Raw genomic sequence first — 17,336 nt, 5'->3', positions numbered from 1 at the left:
CAATCACATCATGAGAATATCACTTGCACCCCAAATTATGAAGTAGAGCTAAATGCAACAGATATGTAAGCTTTACTTGTCTAATTCAATTACCAGAGGCAAGCTCAAACATTGCCTCAGTTTATTCAAGGTAACTCAAACATACATAGTATCACTTGAATTCTACCTTCATTTCCATGTAATTAGAAATTATCACCGTATATGTTGTTTATTATCAAGATACAAGTCAGTCATACAACAATAGTTTCAAGCCAACAAAAATACACGTGAGGATCCTGGAAAAGTGGCAATTGAAATAGTTGACATCGACTACTTTTTATTCTAGGATATTATGATTCCACCATTATTTCTAAGAGAAAAAGAAAGCCTGGCTTGTTGATTTAATTTGTTAAATGCTCTGCAAAAAAGTGTATTATCTTATCACCTTTAAACTATTTTATTTTCTTTCATTTGGGCCTCATTGGACCCATCCTATCATATCTAATATTAGAAAAAGTATCACTAATATTTATCTTTTATAGATAGCATACGTGACACCTTTTATCCCAAAAACATCTAGTTTTTACTTTCTCATTTGTAAAGGAACAAGAAAGTCTCACAAAAAAAATGAACAAGAAAGCATACAAGAGAAATGTTTGACAATATTTTGAATAAAATTGTCTAAAAAAATCCTGTAGAAAACAGAAAATTCTCAGTCAGAACTTGGGATATCTCTACTACTCTCTAGTATTCTTCCCTAAGGGTGGGTGACCAAGAGTGTCCATATCCAACACCCTGAGCTTATCTTTTAGAGCTTAAAAACAAAATAATGACAGTGTTTACTGAGGGCTGTCCACTGGTCTTGAACTGGAACATGGGTCGTGGGTGATAATAGGTTAATAGGCTCATGAACATAGATGTTAAAATCAGAAGATAGTGCATAGACATAATTGGAACACAAAATACTCATTTGTTAAATTCTGAAATTGCATTAAACAGCTTGACAGGGAAAGCAACACCCTTTGTCCTTATTTTACTAGAAAATCTGAGCGAGAGACAAAGATTTAGTGCATAGACATAATTGGAGGCCCCATTACCAAAAGATAATCTTCCTTTACGTCACAAAACATATTGACTTTATGTATTGTTTAGGTTTCAAGCTCAAAATGCTTTGTGTATAGGGGAATGTGAGAATGTCACAATACAGATTGTGACATATTGCTAAGTTATGAATTGGGGACGGGTTCTAGGGTGCACAAGGTTGTAATGTCAGACACGGTACACAAGTTTTCTTAACACCATTGGATATAACACTTAATTATTTAACGGTGCAGATCTAGAGGTTTAGAGGGAATCAAGCTCAATCAGTGAGAGCTAATAACTACACATCTTTTTTACATACCAAATCATAATACCAGAAAGTTACAGCAACACGGTATTTTAAAGATGTCAAGAAATAAAAAATAGAGAATGAGTTAACAACTTCAACAAAGCTGTTTTATATTATTGTATTCTATATCAACTACATATGTCAAATTGCCGACACAAAAGGGAAGACTAGGAAGTAACGACTAATGAAATGAAAAGGTCAAACAAATTTACAAAATTTTCTCACAGGAGCCAAAAGAACAAACACATTAATTGGGGGTAGGGGAACATTATTTTGAAAAAATGAAGTACAAATGAGTAATGGTGCAGAAAAGTTTGGAGGGACCTAAATCCTGACTATGCTTTGCCCCTGAGCATTAAGAAATTGAGTATTGATGACATCATTTAACAACAAAACATGCACCTTCCAATAGAGAAGAACGTAAAATAAATAAATAAATAAATAAAAGAAGCATACCAGACCACTAGCTTTGTTCACAATTAGCTCATAGAAGCTATGTTGCTGTAATACACATGGAAACTGGCAAATAAGTTAGCAGATATCGTTTGGTTAAAATAATGTTAACATAGCTTATACACACACAAACAAGATAGCAAGTTGCACCCCTAATGTAATGTGCCACTTTTCAACTCCTATAGAATTTGTAATTTTAGGATTTATCAGATTTTTTTCCCAAAGCTGTTCTATTATTCCCTTATTCCAATTGAAAAATATTTTGTGACTTGTGATTGAAACAAAAAAAAGTTATAGGAAGACACCTGATGTTGATGAATTGGCAAGTACACCATGTGTCTTAAGAGTAAAGTTAAAACAGAAGTTTGAGTATCGAATCCAGAAAGATTTTGTTTGTAGTTAGGTAGATGAATATTTTATTAATAAAAGAAATTAAAGAAAATTAACTTGAAAATGTTATGAGAAAAATAATAATTTAAATTGGCAAAAAATTAAATCAAACAAAAGTAGAAATTAAACAAGAATTTAAATTAATTAAAGACAGAAGAGATGAGAAAATCCAATATTATTGTAGAAGAAAATTCAGAAGATGAGAATGTTGAAAACTTAACCTATCATAGTTACTCTTTGATATAATGTTAATGATTTTTCTTTATTTATAATTATTCTAATTTACAACTACATCTACTAACATACTCTAACTTTGATACCCGCATGAAATAGTCTAATTTATCTATTTTTTCTCCCAAATCCTTTTGTAGAGTTAAAATAGTAAATTGTATTAAGAATAAAAATGTATAACATGCTAAACAAATATCAACATATCCCTAGTGATTAATTTATTTAGATACACTTTTCCAGTTCTATTAAAAAGTAACATTTTTCAACGCTACCTCAAAAACTTACCATGCAAATGGATGATTAAGTCACAAACAATAATATTAAGCATAAGAAAGAATAATACAAATGTAATATTATTAAATAGACAAGAAGAGAAGTTACATCAAAAGTAGTTGATTGTCAAGTTTCCAACAAAAGAGGTTTAACCTTTCATTGTCATGGAGACTTTACAATTGCAAGATGAAAATATTTAATAAAGAGGGAAAAGATAAGAAAGAGAATGAAGGGAAGGAATATCTCTCAATGTTTGCTTCTCCTTTTTCAAGCATTTACTTTCTATAAGAAATTGCATTCTCTTGGAATTTCTGTGTGTCTTTTCTTTCTTTTCTCTTCTTTTTTTATAGGTGTAGATTAGCGGGCTTCTTGCACTAAGCTCACCTTTACTTTCCTTAATTAGTCATTCTTTTCTTAATTAGACTACTTTTCTTAATTGCACTCGTTTCCTTAATTAGTCCTGTTTTCCTTAATTAGTCTTGTTTTACTTAATTAGCTCATTTTCCTTAATTATTCCTGCCTTCCTGAATTATCTTGTTTTTTTGGGCTTTGTTTTACTCATTAAGCAATATAAATTCATCACTTTTAATATTCTCTGCACAAAAACTTAAATAATGTTAATTTGACAATTATTTGCTCAAAAAAGAAAAATTAAGAAAAAATTACAAATTTCTATATAATTTAACCCCAAAAATATACTCATAATTAGCAATTATGTTATGTCCTCTTTGATTCAAATGAATCATCCCCATTTTTTGCATCTTTTTATTTGAATTGCTTAGGTTTATAAAGGAAGAACAATTGCTTGCTAATTAGCACAACATTAATTCAGGAAGAGGGCTTTACTTGAATAATTTATAATGAGAATTGTTTTGAGCCATATTCTTAAATTGATTTATAATTTATGATAACTTTAAAAGCTAAGCTTCATTAGATCTTGTGAATGAGAGTGTATAAAATTGCTCACAGTCCAAGTTTAGTCTCCACCTCATATGTGAAAATCGAAGTTTTGAATTTTGATTGACAAAGAAGGGCATATATCAACAATTATTCATATTTTGTTCAAAGAGAATTCTGGTGTTCTTACTTCTTACCATCAGATGAAACATTTCGCATTACATCATTCCATGAGTCAACAAAATATTAAGAACAAGAACCAATGTGAGCTAACAATAAGCATAAATCCACTTTCAGGAAAGAATAAGAAAGAATGAGGGGTATTATGGAAGGGGATGAAGGGGGGGGGGGGTAAGAAAGGATAAGTGATGAGATGTCACACACACCTATTAGGTAGAAAGCACGAGAAGTGATGGCAACAATGATGTTCAACAGCGACGAACGCGCGTGACAACAACAGCATTGGTGGTGAAATAAGTGTGACAACAACGTGGGTGCGAGTGCACTATCATAAATCACAAATGTGAGTGGAGTCTACCTATTATTTTGATTTTGGGTATAATTTTTATTTCGAAGGATACATATTTGTAGAGTTCCAAGCAAAAAGATAAGGTGCATTTAATGCATAGTGAGAATTGAATTTTTATTACTAAGATTTAGATGGTTTAAATGCAAATTGAAAGATTGTACTTTATTAGACGAAACTTATTTGAATAGATGTATTGAAAGTTATTTTTGTTTCAAATTCTAATAGAACTTATTTATTATAGTTGGTGACAATCTTCACTATAAATGGAGAAGATAATTAGTGGAGAAGACACACGTGAAGAGAGAGCGTGTGAGAAGAGAGATTGTGAAACAAAATCACTTTATTGAGAGAAAAGTGTCTTTGCGTGAGAGTATTATCATTTCTTAAACCATTGAGTAAGGTATTCAGGTTTGTAGAGTGATACATTATTTAGGGTGGGTTACAATCTTGTAGTCAAATTTGTGATAGAGAAATACTTTTGAGACAGTTTCGTGAACGTATGCAAGAGGTGTTGAACTACGTTAAATTCTTGTGTTGTTATTTTTTCTACGATGTAATCTTTGTTGTGTTCTCACGATCCTTTATGGGTATGAGTAATTTTGTTTGTGAGAGCGTTGATTACCTAACAATATTCAATGAGTAAAATCCGTTGGTAAATAAAAATTTTTCAACGGAATATAATCCCTCGATAAATTCCATTGGTAATTCAAACATTTTCGATGAAATAATGATTTTTCTTGTAGTGATGATGTGTTTTTTTTAGTGAAGCTAATTATGCTTAAATAAGATAGAACTAATAAGAGTAATAAAAATTTTCTCCTCGAATATTTAACACAATTTTATATTAGAAAAAGTGGTTGAACTTGAAATTATATATTAGTTAAGTTAGGATCAATTTCACTACAATTGATCCATTAACTATTTTATTGGATAATAATGATGAAAACACAATATTATATAATGAAAATATGATAAAGGTAGTTTAAAATTAGGATTTAAAGAATAATAAAAATAAGATTTTAGATAGGATTTAAAGAACATTAATGATATGATGAAAATAAGACTAACAAATATGGGTATAAGATAAATATTTATCATTTTTTTAATTTATCATCAACCATCTTAATTCTTAAGTGATATTTTGTTAAAAAAATATATACTTCAAAAGTATATCTCCAAAACTATGAATAATTATGAAGATACATTTTTAAAATAGGTATATGTAATTTTGAAAAAATATTTCTAGAAGGTAAAATGGGTGTAATCCTTTAAAGAAAATGATATAATGGGTAATTAAGAGATTGAAAGAGAATACGAGGATGTCATTAGACATGGCAAGAAAACTCGTATCCGTGGGTATCCGTCCGAATCCGTCCCGACTTTGACGGGTAATACCCGAGTTGACCGGGTATGGGTTCGGGTTCGGGTTTTTCCCGATAACCAAAAGTCGGATACGGGTACGGGTATGAGATTACTAGACCCGTCCCGACCCTGAACCCGAACCCGCCCCGCCACTTAAAATCTTTAAAATTTTTGCATAATTTAATCAAAAGGCATATAATTTTTATTACTAGTTAATTTTATTTTAAATTTTTTACATAATTTAATATTATTTTCTTAACTATTTATGTAGACACACGCGTTATAATAAATTTATTGATATATAAGTAGTTAAAAATAAATGTTTAACAATCAATTTATTTTTTTTCTAAAATCAAATTTTTAATATTTTTTTACAAAAAAAAATATTTTTCTAAATGGTGTGTGGAATGGGGTTGGGGATACCCGATACCCGACAGGTACGGGGATGGGACAATAAACTCAAACCCGTCGGATATCGGGTACGGGTATGGAGATATGTTGAGGAGTCGGGGTAAGGAATTGGGGAGACAATACCCGTACCCGACTCGCCCCATTGCCATGTCTAGATGTCATCAGAAAAAAAATAGAATTATAAATAACATAAGCAAATAAAACATCCTTGTTTAGAAAATGCGGCTGATGGCCCAACATATTAGAAAAAAGAAAAACAAATCCCTAAAACCCTTATAATCCGACCCAATACCCACCAGCAACAAGTTCTTTGTTAATGCACTCACACCTATGGGTGTTCGTTTGGTTTGATTTTTCATCAAAAAGTCACCAAAATAAACTTACGTGAAGTTGATTATCCATTTGCCGATTGCACCAACCCATCCTGCTAGTAGTTTGGTCCACCAGATTCAGCAATACTCTGCGCGTCCTTAGTGGGTGTTTGGTTGCATGTTATATACGTGCATCTGTCAATTTTTTTCACGTCCAATATATGTACGTAGTTAAGCTGGATGTGGATCTGGAATTATTTGACTTAAAACCAAACATGCCGTAAGGCACGTTTATAGGGAATCCAATTAATACTATTGCGGACTGGTTGGCTTCAATGGCCCATTCCAAACCTTTAGAAATCCGTGTTCTGATTTCTCCCCTTGACCCGGATTGTTGTCTGTTGTTGCTTTTGAGAGATGTTTTTTAGTTTTGGTCTTAATCCATCCTCTTAATAAATATAAATAAAAAGAAAACTCATTTTGTTAAAAGAAAAAATATCTCTATTTCTGTTATATCTATTCCTTTTCTTTTCTATTTCTATACATTGCTTATGGACATATGCATGCACACACAAAACATTAAACACTAAATATTGTCATGCATTAACACTACTGTAAAAATGCCCCTGTCTTCTTTTCAAAAAAGTTGCCAAACCAAAACGTCCTTAAATATGTAAAATATTTACCAAAATGTCACCGTTCTTAATACAAAGACGATCGTATAGCAACCCTTTGAAAGTACGTCATAAAAAGCATTTATTTTTGTAGTGTAATTTTCAATCAATATCAATTTAATTTATTTCTCCCTGTGTTTGTACTGTAGTGATTTATTTCTCCCTGTAGTTCTGGCTGTCTTTACCAGCTAGAGTACACACGTTTTGAAGGAGAGTCATCAATAGGGGATAGCTAGACATTACAACTAGAGTACTGGTTTGTATTAACAGTGTGGCCATTATAGTAGTCCTATTCTATTTCACTATTTCATTAGGATCAAACGGATGATAACACCTGCCAAAGTAATTTACCATTTACTTTTGCCTCTTACAATGTAATGGATGCTTCAAGTCTGGTGCAACAAGATACAAGGGTGCCATGCCAAGCAGAGGATAAGTTTAGGGAAGGGATGAAATAGCCGATTAATATTTTAAAATATAAGATTGGTTAATTTTTTAAATGGTAAATTTTAGCTTACATAAAATTTTTAAAACAAATTATTTATATATGAGCAAAATACAATGGGTAATATACAACCCTACCATTCAAATTATCACCAAAACGAAGACAACAATTAAGTTGAAATTAAAATCATAATAAAGAAGAACCATCCTTTTTCTTTCACTGTCATCACTCACATCTCACAAACCACAATGCCTAAGCAGATCCATGAGATTAAGGATTTTCTTTTGACGGCACAGAGGAAGGATCCGAGGTCGGTGAAAATCACGAGGAGAAGGGATGCTGTTAAGTTTAAGGTTCGATGTTCCAAGTATTTGTACACACTTTGTGTGCGCTGAGTGCGTCAACGTTAGTTACTCATGAGTTGTTGGAAGATGACGAGGAAGTTGAGTACCCGCTTGGACGAAGGGGGTGTGTGGAGGGTCGAGAAGAAGAGGGCCAACAGGGAAAGAAGACAAACAAAAGGGTAGTGTATAATGTGAAAAAGAAGGAGAAAAGAAAAGAAAAAAAAATAAAACAAGAAAATGTATTTATTCTTCATGTAAACGTAAATGGATATATTTATTGACTTATTAATCATACAAGCTCGTTTAATGGTGAAAAATATCATTTTTGAATTATGTGTAATATCATTAAATATTATCATTATTTTGTATGAGTATTGTTAGAATAAAATTTAAATTCATATTATTATTAATTAAATTAACTAATATATTCTTACTAACGCATAAAAAAACTTTCACTCGATTCACTTTCCTAGTGTAGCCTTTCGTCCTGTATTTTGTGCATACCTGATAGGAATACTACAGCAACACCCAACAAGCCCATGAGGACACAGAAGAGACCCAGTTGAAGCCACAACAATCCTAACAATTCTATTATGCTTTTATGAATCCCAAATCAATTGACTATAGTATTAGTACAAATATGTCCTGCTAGAATATTTTTCATATATGCGAAGGAGAAGTTACCACATACCACAAAGCGGATTCCTTTTAACCTCCATATCAGAATTTGAGTTAAACGATACTCCTTTAATTATAAGTTTTTTTTTTAATTATTTATCTTATTTTATAAGATTATTTTTTAATTTTTACATTAATAAATAAATAATTAAGTAAATAAAAATTAATTTTTGAATAATATTATTTACAAGTTTAACATAACTAATTAAATTACTTATTTTTTAAAATACATAAACTAATTAGAATTTTATAATTATAGACGGAGGGAGTAATATACACATTGATTTTGAAATATGAACCTCCATATATATATATATATATATATATATATATATTAGAAAGAGAAATATTAAAAAACACATGCAGTTTCTAACATGTTTTTTAAAATATACTCGGTTAAAATTTATTAAAAGTTACAAAAATAAGTAAGAAAATTATGTGAGACCTATAAAAATTTATCATTTCTAATACATTTCAATTAACAAATTAAAATATATTAAAAAAATGTGCCACATAACGATATATAACGTGTTTCTATCATTTCTCGTATCGGAAAATGCCCATTACCATGCACTCAAGTCAACCATGTTCCTCAACTAAACAAAAGACGGAACACTAAGGCAAAAATACAGAAAGGTGATTGCAAGCAGAATAGCATAAGATTTCACATACAGCACTTAATGCACAGAGTATAATATGCATGGTTCCTTCACCAAAACGCCTCAATGATAATAGCGAGAGCACTATTGATGCAGGATTCTTCATAAACAAGGTCTGCCACACTGCAAAGCTCCAACCCCCAAAGTTATTTGTTTTCTGCTCCCAAAAGAACACAGTTAACTTTGTATTACACTTTGAGGGACCGCCAAAATTACTCCAAGCTGCATAAATAAACAGATCACCAGAAGCATAATAATACACCTGCAAATAAAACACACCGAACCAGCAATGGACTGAAACCAACGTTGACCTGCATTCTACATAAACCACCATCAATCAACATGCAGCAACCACAACATTAAATGACTAGCAGAACCTTTTTTTTTTTTTTTTATTAGAAACATCTATCTGAAACTTTCCATTTCTTCTAATGGTTATTTTGTTTGAAAGGATTTATATGTTTGGTAAATTATGAATTGGATCAGAATTGTGGATTTTAAAAAATTTAGAGACTTAAATTCAGTGGTGGATTCATAATTGTTTTTAGTGAGAATAAAAACACAATATATAACATTTTAACAAGAAGAAAATTATTACAAACTTTTACAAAAATATATAATGTCATGAAAAAAAAATCTAAAATACCTATATTTTTATAAATTATAATTGTTTGATGTCTATAGATTTTTATATTTTATAACTTTTTCATTGTCAATATTATAAAAACTTTGAAAGTAGAAGTGATATAATTAATATCAATTTATTCTTCGTTCTTTTATCTTTTATAACTTTTTTTTCATTTAAAAAGAATTGTCGTATGGGGTAGTACTAAATTTTGTATGGGAGCAAAAATAGAACTTATTAAATATATTCATGTAAAAAGAAAGTCTTATGGGACAATTGTTCCCACACTTTTAAACGGGGATCCACCTATGCTTAAGTTGTGAGAAAGTTAAATACTCATTAATTCTGTCTTAATTATAATGATAGTCGTCACGTAAGAATAAAAAATAAATCTTATTTTTTTTATCTTTTTAATGTAAAATTATTTATTTATTTATAATATTAATGATAGACAAAAAAAATTAAAATAAATTAATGATAATAAGATTAATTTTAAATAAAATAACTTGGGACAACCACAATTATAATGAAGTGTTATTGTCTTACAAAATTACTTTCATCTCATTTTTTTCTCTACAATTTTCATAATCACATCATATTTATTACTCCTCTTTGTTTCTTTTCTTTCTTCTCTCCATCTATCTCCTCTCTCTGGCCCATTTTCACCTCAAAATGGAGTGAACGTTTATAATCTTTCTAGGCTTCTAGCTGTTTAAGTGGGCATATCACTGATCGTTTATAATGGCTGCCATGCATGTGAAGGAATCTGAGCAAGTAAACTTTTCTTTTTGTATATATGAAATATCTAACCAAATAAACTTATTACAGTTATTGCTCATGCCTGGCATGATAACCAATTTTTTATGGAACAGGTTACGACTTTTAATCAACCAACTCGTTTTGATTCATTCCACTTAACTCATCAAGAAACCACGTTAGAATAGATAAACTCGTCAACCTTTTATTTATTTATTTTTTATTTTTAATTTGGAATTAATTATTAATGTTGATTTGTTTAATTATTTTATTTGGCATTGTGGTAGTAGTTTAATGCATTAAAAGTATTCTTTAGACCCTATGTTAAATGTTTTTATTAATATTGACTTTGTACTGATAGTTGATAATCTACTTTTGAAATTCCCATTTTGGAAATAATGTTCGATTTTTAGCATAGAATATCTGAAATAGTTTGATAAGACCAATTGGGATAAGGAAATATAGATGCATCTATAATTACATATTAAGCTCTGATTGTAATTTGCATCTTCCAATTTTCTTTATTAAAGTGCAACAGAATAGAGGCTTTGCTTCTTGGTTAATAATGACGTTGATGCTCCTTCCATCATTTCTGCATCATTCTAACTGATATTCTAATTAGTAATTAACATTGTTGAATCATCAATAGTTTTTTTATGCCAAAGATAAACATATAGGGTTTGATACATGTATACCGACAGAGATCAGTATAAAAATACACGAAACCACAATATTGAAGCAGCTCAAGTTAAATTCGAAATGGACACGTAATAAAAACTTGCAAACAAACACGCTGTCCGTAGTGACTCTCATAAATGATTATGATGACAAGCAGTATGATTTGCAGCTATGTGATCTGTATTGCGGACCCAAAACTCTTTATTGTTCTCAGCCAATTGAAAGGTGAGTGAAATAGTTTGAGTATTATATAATGTGAGAGGTTTAACTCAATCTCAGAAACTAGTTCAAGAGGTAAGAGTTGCCTTCTATTTATATATTTTAATGTGTAATTACTTTTAATTGATTAGAGACTTGGATTATTTCCACAATATCCGTCTATGGAGTTCAAATCAGCGTTTCCAAAAGAATAGAGAGTGTTTTTGTGTTACTCCGTTGGATCGATCTAGGGACGTGCGCTACTGCATGATAAATGAAAACTCAAACGTGCCCCAAGTGTGGCAGTAACATTTTCAAGTTGGAGAAGGTGGGGAAAATAGGAGTGCGTTATCTACTTCTGCTATTGTGCATGCAGTGCATTGCAGTGCAGTGCAGAGGATAAGGTATTGACCATGTGACTCTCTTACAGAAGAACTTTCACTTCACTCATTAAAAAAAAAAATAGAGATGTTTAATTTTTTTATTTTTCAAAATAAAGGATTTTAGTTTAACATATGACATTATGGTATTAGGTAATTTTTTTTAACTAAATTTATTGTTAGCATGACATTATATTGTTGATCGTTAATAAATTTCTTACAAAAAAAGATCTTAATTAACTTTAGCATAAGCCATGCCAAAGATAATCATATAGGGTTTGATACATATATACCAACAAGAGAGTATAAAAATACACAAACCACAATCAGTGTATTAACTAAATACGATTATGACATATAATAGTTAATATTATCTCTATTAATAGTCAATGTTTAATTTTAAAATTGGAGATTTAAATAATCAGATTAAAACAAATAAATAGAGGATTAAGTTAATAAATTAAATTACAAGAAGACCTATTTAATTAGTTAAAATAAATAGGAAAACTATTTTTAAAATTAAGCCTAACTAAATAAAAGCTCTTCCCCCAAACTGAAATCAATAACTTTGCACGGTCTACACTACATGCACCCAAATAACTGTGGAAAGGACAGTTCCTCAAATCTCAGAAAAGATGTCCAGAATGGTTTAATTAATTGTTGCCGCTACCTTGTTGTACGTAATTCTTGTTGGCTCTTTTTAACCCAAGCTTGTAGAGAACAAAAGCTTGATCCTTGAAGCTAGTTGAAAAAGACTTGGGCATAAGCGTGTGTTAAACGTTTAAGTATTTGAACATCTTCTCCAATCTACTGATGAGTAATATTAGTAGTGGATTTTGAGTTACTCCTTTGCTGCTACTTTGATTCGTACTTTAAGATCCTTGCCCGTGTAATTTTCAAGATTTATCAGATCTTACTAGTACCAAAAATACACACAAATGTAGTAAGAATGCATTTTGCTGTATAATTCCAATACAGTATTCATACGGAGTCCATAAAAATTTCTATGAAATCTGATATAAATTGTACGAGTCGGTTATGATCGTTTCATTTCACTTATGGTAATAAAATAAATACTCATTACTAAAAATATATTTAACACTTTCAATCTATTTTATCGGCTTATTATTATTAAAATGATTCATTTTACTTTTAGCATTACTAAAGTATTACACATTTAGATTTTTTATCAACAAACGTACGAATAAACTTCAGGGTGGATTCTAAGGTGAAATCCTAAATTCCAGTCTCGCCGGTGAAGTATTAATTTTTACCATTATATAATTTATAAAATATTCAAGGGTTGAGATTTAAGAGAGGAAACTGACTTGGCGCCGATTTTTTTTTTTAAATACACTTAATTCTTTTATAACATTTTTTCCCGTTATTTTTATCAAATTCCCTACCACCTCCACCACTCTTCCGCAACTCTCTCATCACTCCCTTCCAAGAACGAATTGGACCAACTCCTTCCAGCACTATTTCAAATTCATTTCAAAATTGTGAGAAGTTATGTTGCTATGTTTTTTTCAATTTCATTCAAATTCTAAATATCAATTCATTACAAATTTCCTTCTTTTTTTTTTTATATATTTCTTCAAACCCTTCCAAACATTACCAGATTCACCACTCTTTTGCTACAAAATCTTGCAAGACCCAAATCTGAATCCAAATTCAAATTTCATCCTAAATCACCACTTTCTTCTACTGATTTATTCAATTTTTGGTCAAATCAGCATCAACTCACGTTCCTACGTACAAATTGGGAGAAAGCTTCAACTTTTTCCTACCACCACTTTCTCATGCTAATTTCTTGAGTTTCCATATATCAAATCTAAATGGGACATGCTAGGTGCACCCAGCAACATTGCTGGTGCACCCAGCAATTAAGTGAATGGGCAAAATTGCCCCTGTTAAAAAAAATAATTATTTTTTCGGAAGAAGGTTCTTCCGATAGAACAATTTATTCTACCGGAAGAACCTTCTTCCGGAGAAGCTACCGGAAGAAGTTCTTCCGGTAACTTCTCCGGAAGAAGATTCTTCCGGATGAACAATTTGTTCTACCGGAAGAACCTTCTTCCGGAAGCTTCTCCGGAAGAAGGTTCTTCCGGTAGAATAAATTGTTCATCCGGAAGAACCTTCTTCCGGATGAACAAATTGTTCTACCGGAAGAACCTTCTTCCGGAAGCTTTCCGGAAGAAGGTTCTTCCGGTAGAATACAAATTGTTCTTCCGGAAGAAGGTTTTTCCGGAAAGCTTCCGGAAGAAGGTTCTTCCGGAAAGTTTTCGGAAAAAAGGTTCTTTTGATAGAGCACAAATTGTTCTTCCGGAAGAAGGTTCTTCCGGAAAAAAGTTCTTCCGGAAAGTTTCCGGAAGAAGGTTCTTCCGGAAGAACACAAATTGTTCTTCCGGAAGCTTTCCGGAAGAACCTTCTTCCGGAAGAAGAAATTATCTTTTTTAATGCAAGGGCAATTTTGCCCATTCACCTAATTGCTGGGTGCACCAGCAATGTTGCTGGGTGCACCTAGCATGTCCCAATCTAAATTCATTTGTTGACACCAGTGAAGCAAAAGATTAACCCATATCAGAAAAAAAAACCAAAATATTTCAAACAACAACCCCTAAATAAGCATTTTGAAAAATTAACATAAGACTTTTATTTTGTCTTTTTACTCATACTTTTTTTGAAAAACTTTTCAGAATGTCACTTATCTCATAAATATCCAAATTAAGTACATTTATCAATTAATTCCTTTAAATAGTCTCAATTGTACAATCTTATACCTTAATTTTTTTCTTTTCAGTAGTGTGATTCATCTGAATTGTTACAATCATTGTAAGAGAAGAAGCGTCCTTGGAGAAGAACATTGTCTCTAGAGTTCCAAACCAGGTAAGGCCAAGGAAGGGGCAGCGGTAACGTAGGACATGGCTGGTGACGTCAAAGAGGAGGTCATGAAGTGGATTTGAAAAAATAAATATAGAAAAAACAAACAGAAAGGGGATTCAGATTTTTTTTATGAGGAGATTAAAAAAAATTAAAACTTTTAATAATTTTTTATTATTTAATTTTAATCATTTTAATATATTTTTTTCTTCCGGCTTAAAACCTCTAAATCAGTCATTTTAGTGGCACCGGGTGAGGGGGGAGTTTTGGACTCCACCCTTGAATCTTTGTGCAAGTACTTTTCTAATGGTTTTTCATCATCAGGAAAAATTGCGACGTTTTTAATAGTCAGAAAATATTAATAAAGGTAAACTCAAATTTCACAAATCGGACTGAACCGTACATGTAAAATGATTAACAGAGTTATTTAAAAGTAAAATACCCCATTTTACTTTAGAATATTTAAAAGTAAAATACCCTATTTTGGTTATAAAAAAAAACTCTATCTTTGTAATATCTATTCCTTCTGTCTTCTATTCCTTACATATCTACACGCCTTATGAACATATTTTTTTTTATCCGAATAAATCAAAGAAATTGGAACATATATGGGACATATACACATGTGCACAAAACATTAGCCATTAAACACTACCATGCATTAATTTTCAACCACTATTGTCTTCCGTACTCGTTCATCGTTTTCTTCGCTCCTGTCTGTGTCTGTACTACAGAAATTTATTGCTCCCTGTAGTTCTGTTTTAAATGACAGTTATCAATAGGTGATCTAGACATTACAAAAGGAGGACATTTGTATTAACAGTGTGGGCATATCTCACGCTCATGGTTGATTTTCAAAAATATTATCTTGTTCTATATATAAAAAAAAAGTGTAGGCTATATAATAGTCCTATTCCATTTCATAAGGATCTCATGGATATCACCAGCCAAAGTAATTTACAATTTACTTTTGCCTCTTATAATGAATGGATGCTTCAAGTCTGCTGCAACAAATTACATGGATGCTATAGTAAGGGATGGAGAAGATCAACTCAAAGCTTGTGATCTATGTTGAAAAGCATGGCCATGGAAACTGGTGTTCAGTTCCAGAGAAAGCGGGTGAAACAACTTTTACTATCTATTTTATTTTCTCATCAAATCTATTTATGAGTCTTCTTCGTGTTCGAGTGATTTGAGTTTTCCTATTTTAATTTATGTTACATTCCTGGATGTATATAGGTCTTCAAAGATGTAGAAGGAGCTGCAGACTGAGGTGGATTAGCGACCTCAAACCAGAGACAACATGAGGAAACTTTAGTTTCGCAGAGGATCACACAATTATTGAACTCCATGCTCTCGGGAACAAGTGAGCTTTCTTTCAGCTTTGAGATTTTTCTGTTTTTAGAATGGTTTATAATATGAAAGTAATGAAACCACGATATTTCATGTCAATTTTCCAACAGTCACTTTTACATCTTTAGGAAACGAAACCAGCTTGTTTTCCCTTACTTTATCACTCGTTATGTATATTGCCTATGCAGATCGATGGTCAATCATAGCATCTCACTTGCCCAATACAACAAATAATGAGATCAAGAATTATTGGAACACCAACATCAAGAAAAGGCTTATGAGAAAGGGCATACATTCAATTACTCACGGACAAAAAGCCACTACCTTTAATTTGAAGACCAGTCAAAGGATGCTGTCAATATGAAGCACATAGAGCAACAAGAAAGTGCTAGATTTGAAGCTAAAGCTAGAAAATCCATGCAAGTTGGATCCAACTCTTTCATTCCCCCGGTTCATTAGAATCACTATCAACCAAACATAACAACATTGTATATAACATTTATGTTCTCATGCTTGTTATATATTATGACCTTCAATCACTAATATTCACATTGAGCTTCTTAGGTAGAAAGCTTATTAATGTCTAAACTAATGTAGGATAATTTACTAACATTGCAACTTTCACTTTCATATAAGGATTATGATAATGTTATAGAAATTAGTAGTCAAATTCAAAAAATAATGAAAAACTATGTGTTAAACTTGTAAGATGGTGACATTATGATGGTTATGAATGTAAAAATGACCTTCTATATTGGATCAAGTTACAACCAATGTAAAAAGTGATTTACATCCATAACTATCACAATATCATCATCTTGCAAGTTTGACACATAATTTTTTATTATCTTTTGAGTTTGACTATTAATTTCTACAATATTATCATAACCCTTATATGAAAGTGAACTTTCAATTTTAGTAATTATCCTACATTAGTTTGGATAATAAGCTTTTTACATAAGAAACTCAATGAGAATATTAGTGATTGAAGGTCATGATATATAACAAGCATGAGGATATAAATGTTATATATAATGTTGTTGTGTTTGGTTGATAGTGAATCTAATGAACCGGGGGAATGAAAGAATTGGATTCAACGTGCAACAAGAATTTTTTGCTCATTGTTTATTGTTTTTGGATTAGTCACCACCATAGGCTTTAAAGGTGTTGACTTTTAGTTTGTAGATAATGGATCTATACTAATTTCAATAAGTCCATTTGTTTTTAAAATTAATACTTTTGAAATGTTTGAGGTGGTAATACATTTAACAACACCAAAGAGATAATCTTTGAAGTTTAATAACGAAAAGCCTTATCAAGATGGACATGGGTCTCATTACCCACAAACTAAAGCCAACACCCCGAACCCAATGGTGATGACCAATCTAAGAACAATGTCAATATATATGAACCACATGGAACAATGAAGAGTGTTCA

At 31.2% G+C, this 17,336-nt stretch overlaps 1 long non-coding RNA gene across 1 annotated transcript; it reads left to right on the top strand.

Moving 5' to 3' along the window:
* The first annotated feature begins 15,389 nt into the window (after positions 1-15,389).
* Positions 15,390-17,133, top strand: LOC114379666. Its single transcript, XR_003659553.1, has 3 exons — positions 15,390-15,665; positions 15,786-15,912; positions 16,088-17,133. It is a non-coding gene; the product is annotated as an uncharacterized LOC114379666 (long non-coding RNA).
* Positions 17,134-17,336: the final 203 nt, after the last annotated feature.

The sequence above is a fragment of the Glycine soja genome, chromosome 12 (assembly GCF_004193775.1).
Source record: "Glycine soja cultivar W05 chromosome 12, ASM419377v2, whole genome shotgun sequence".
Classification (NCBI taxonomy): Eukaryota; Viridiplantae; Streptophyta; class Magnoliopsida; order Fabales; family Fabaceae; genus Glycine; species Glycine soja.
The sequence above is the reverse complement of the archived record's forward strand: the minus strand, read 5'-3'. Positions and strand labels throughout refer to the sequence as shown.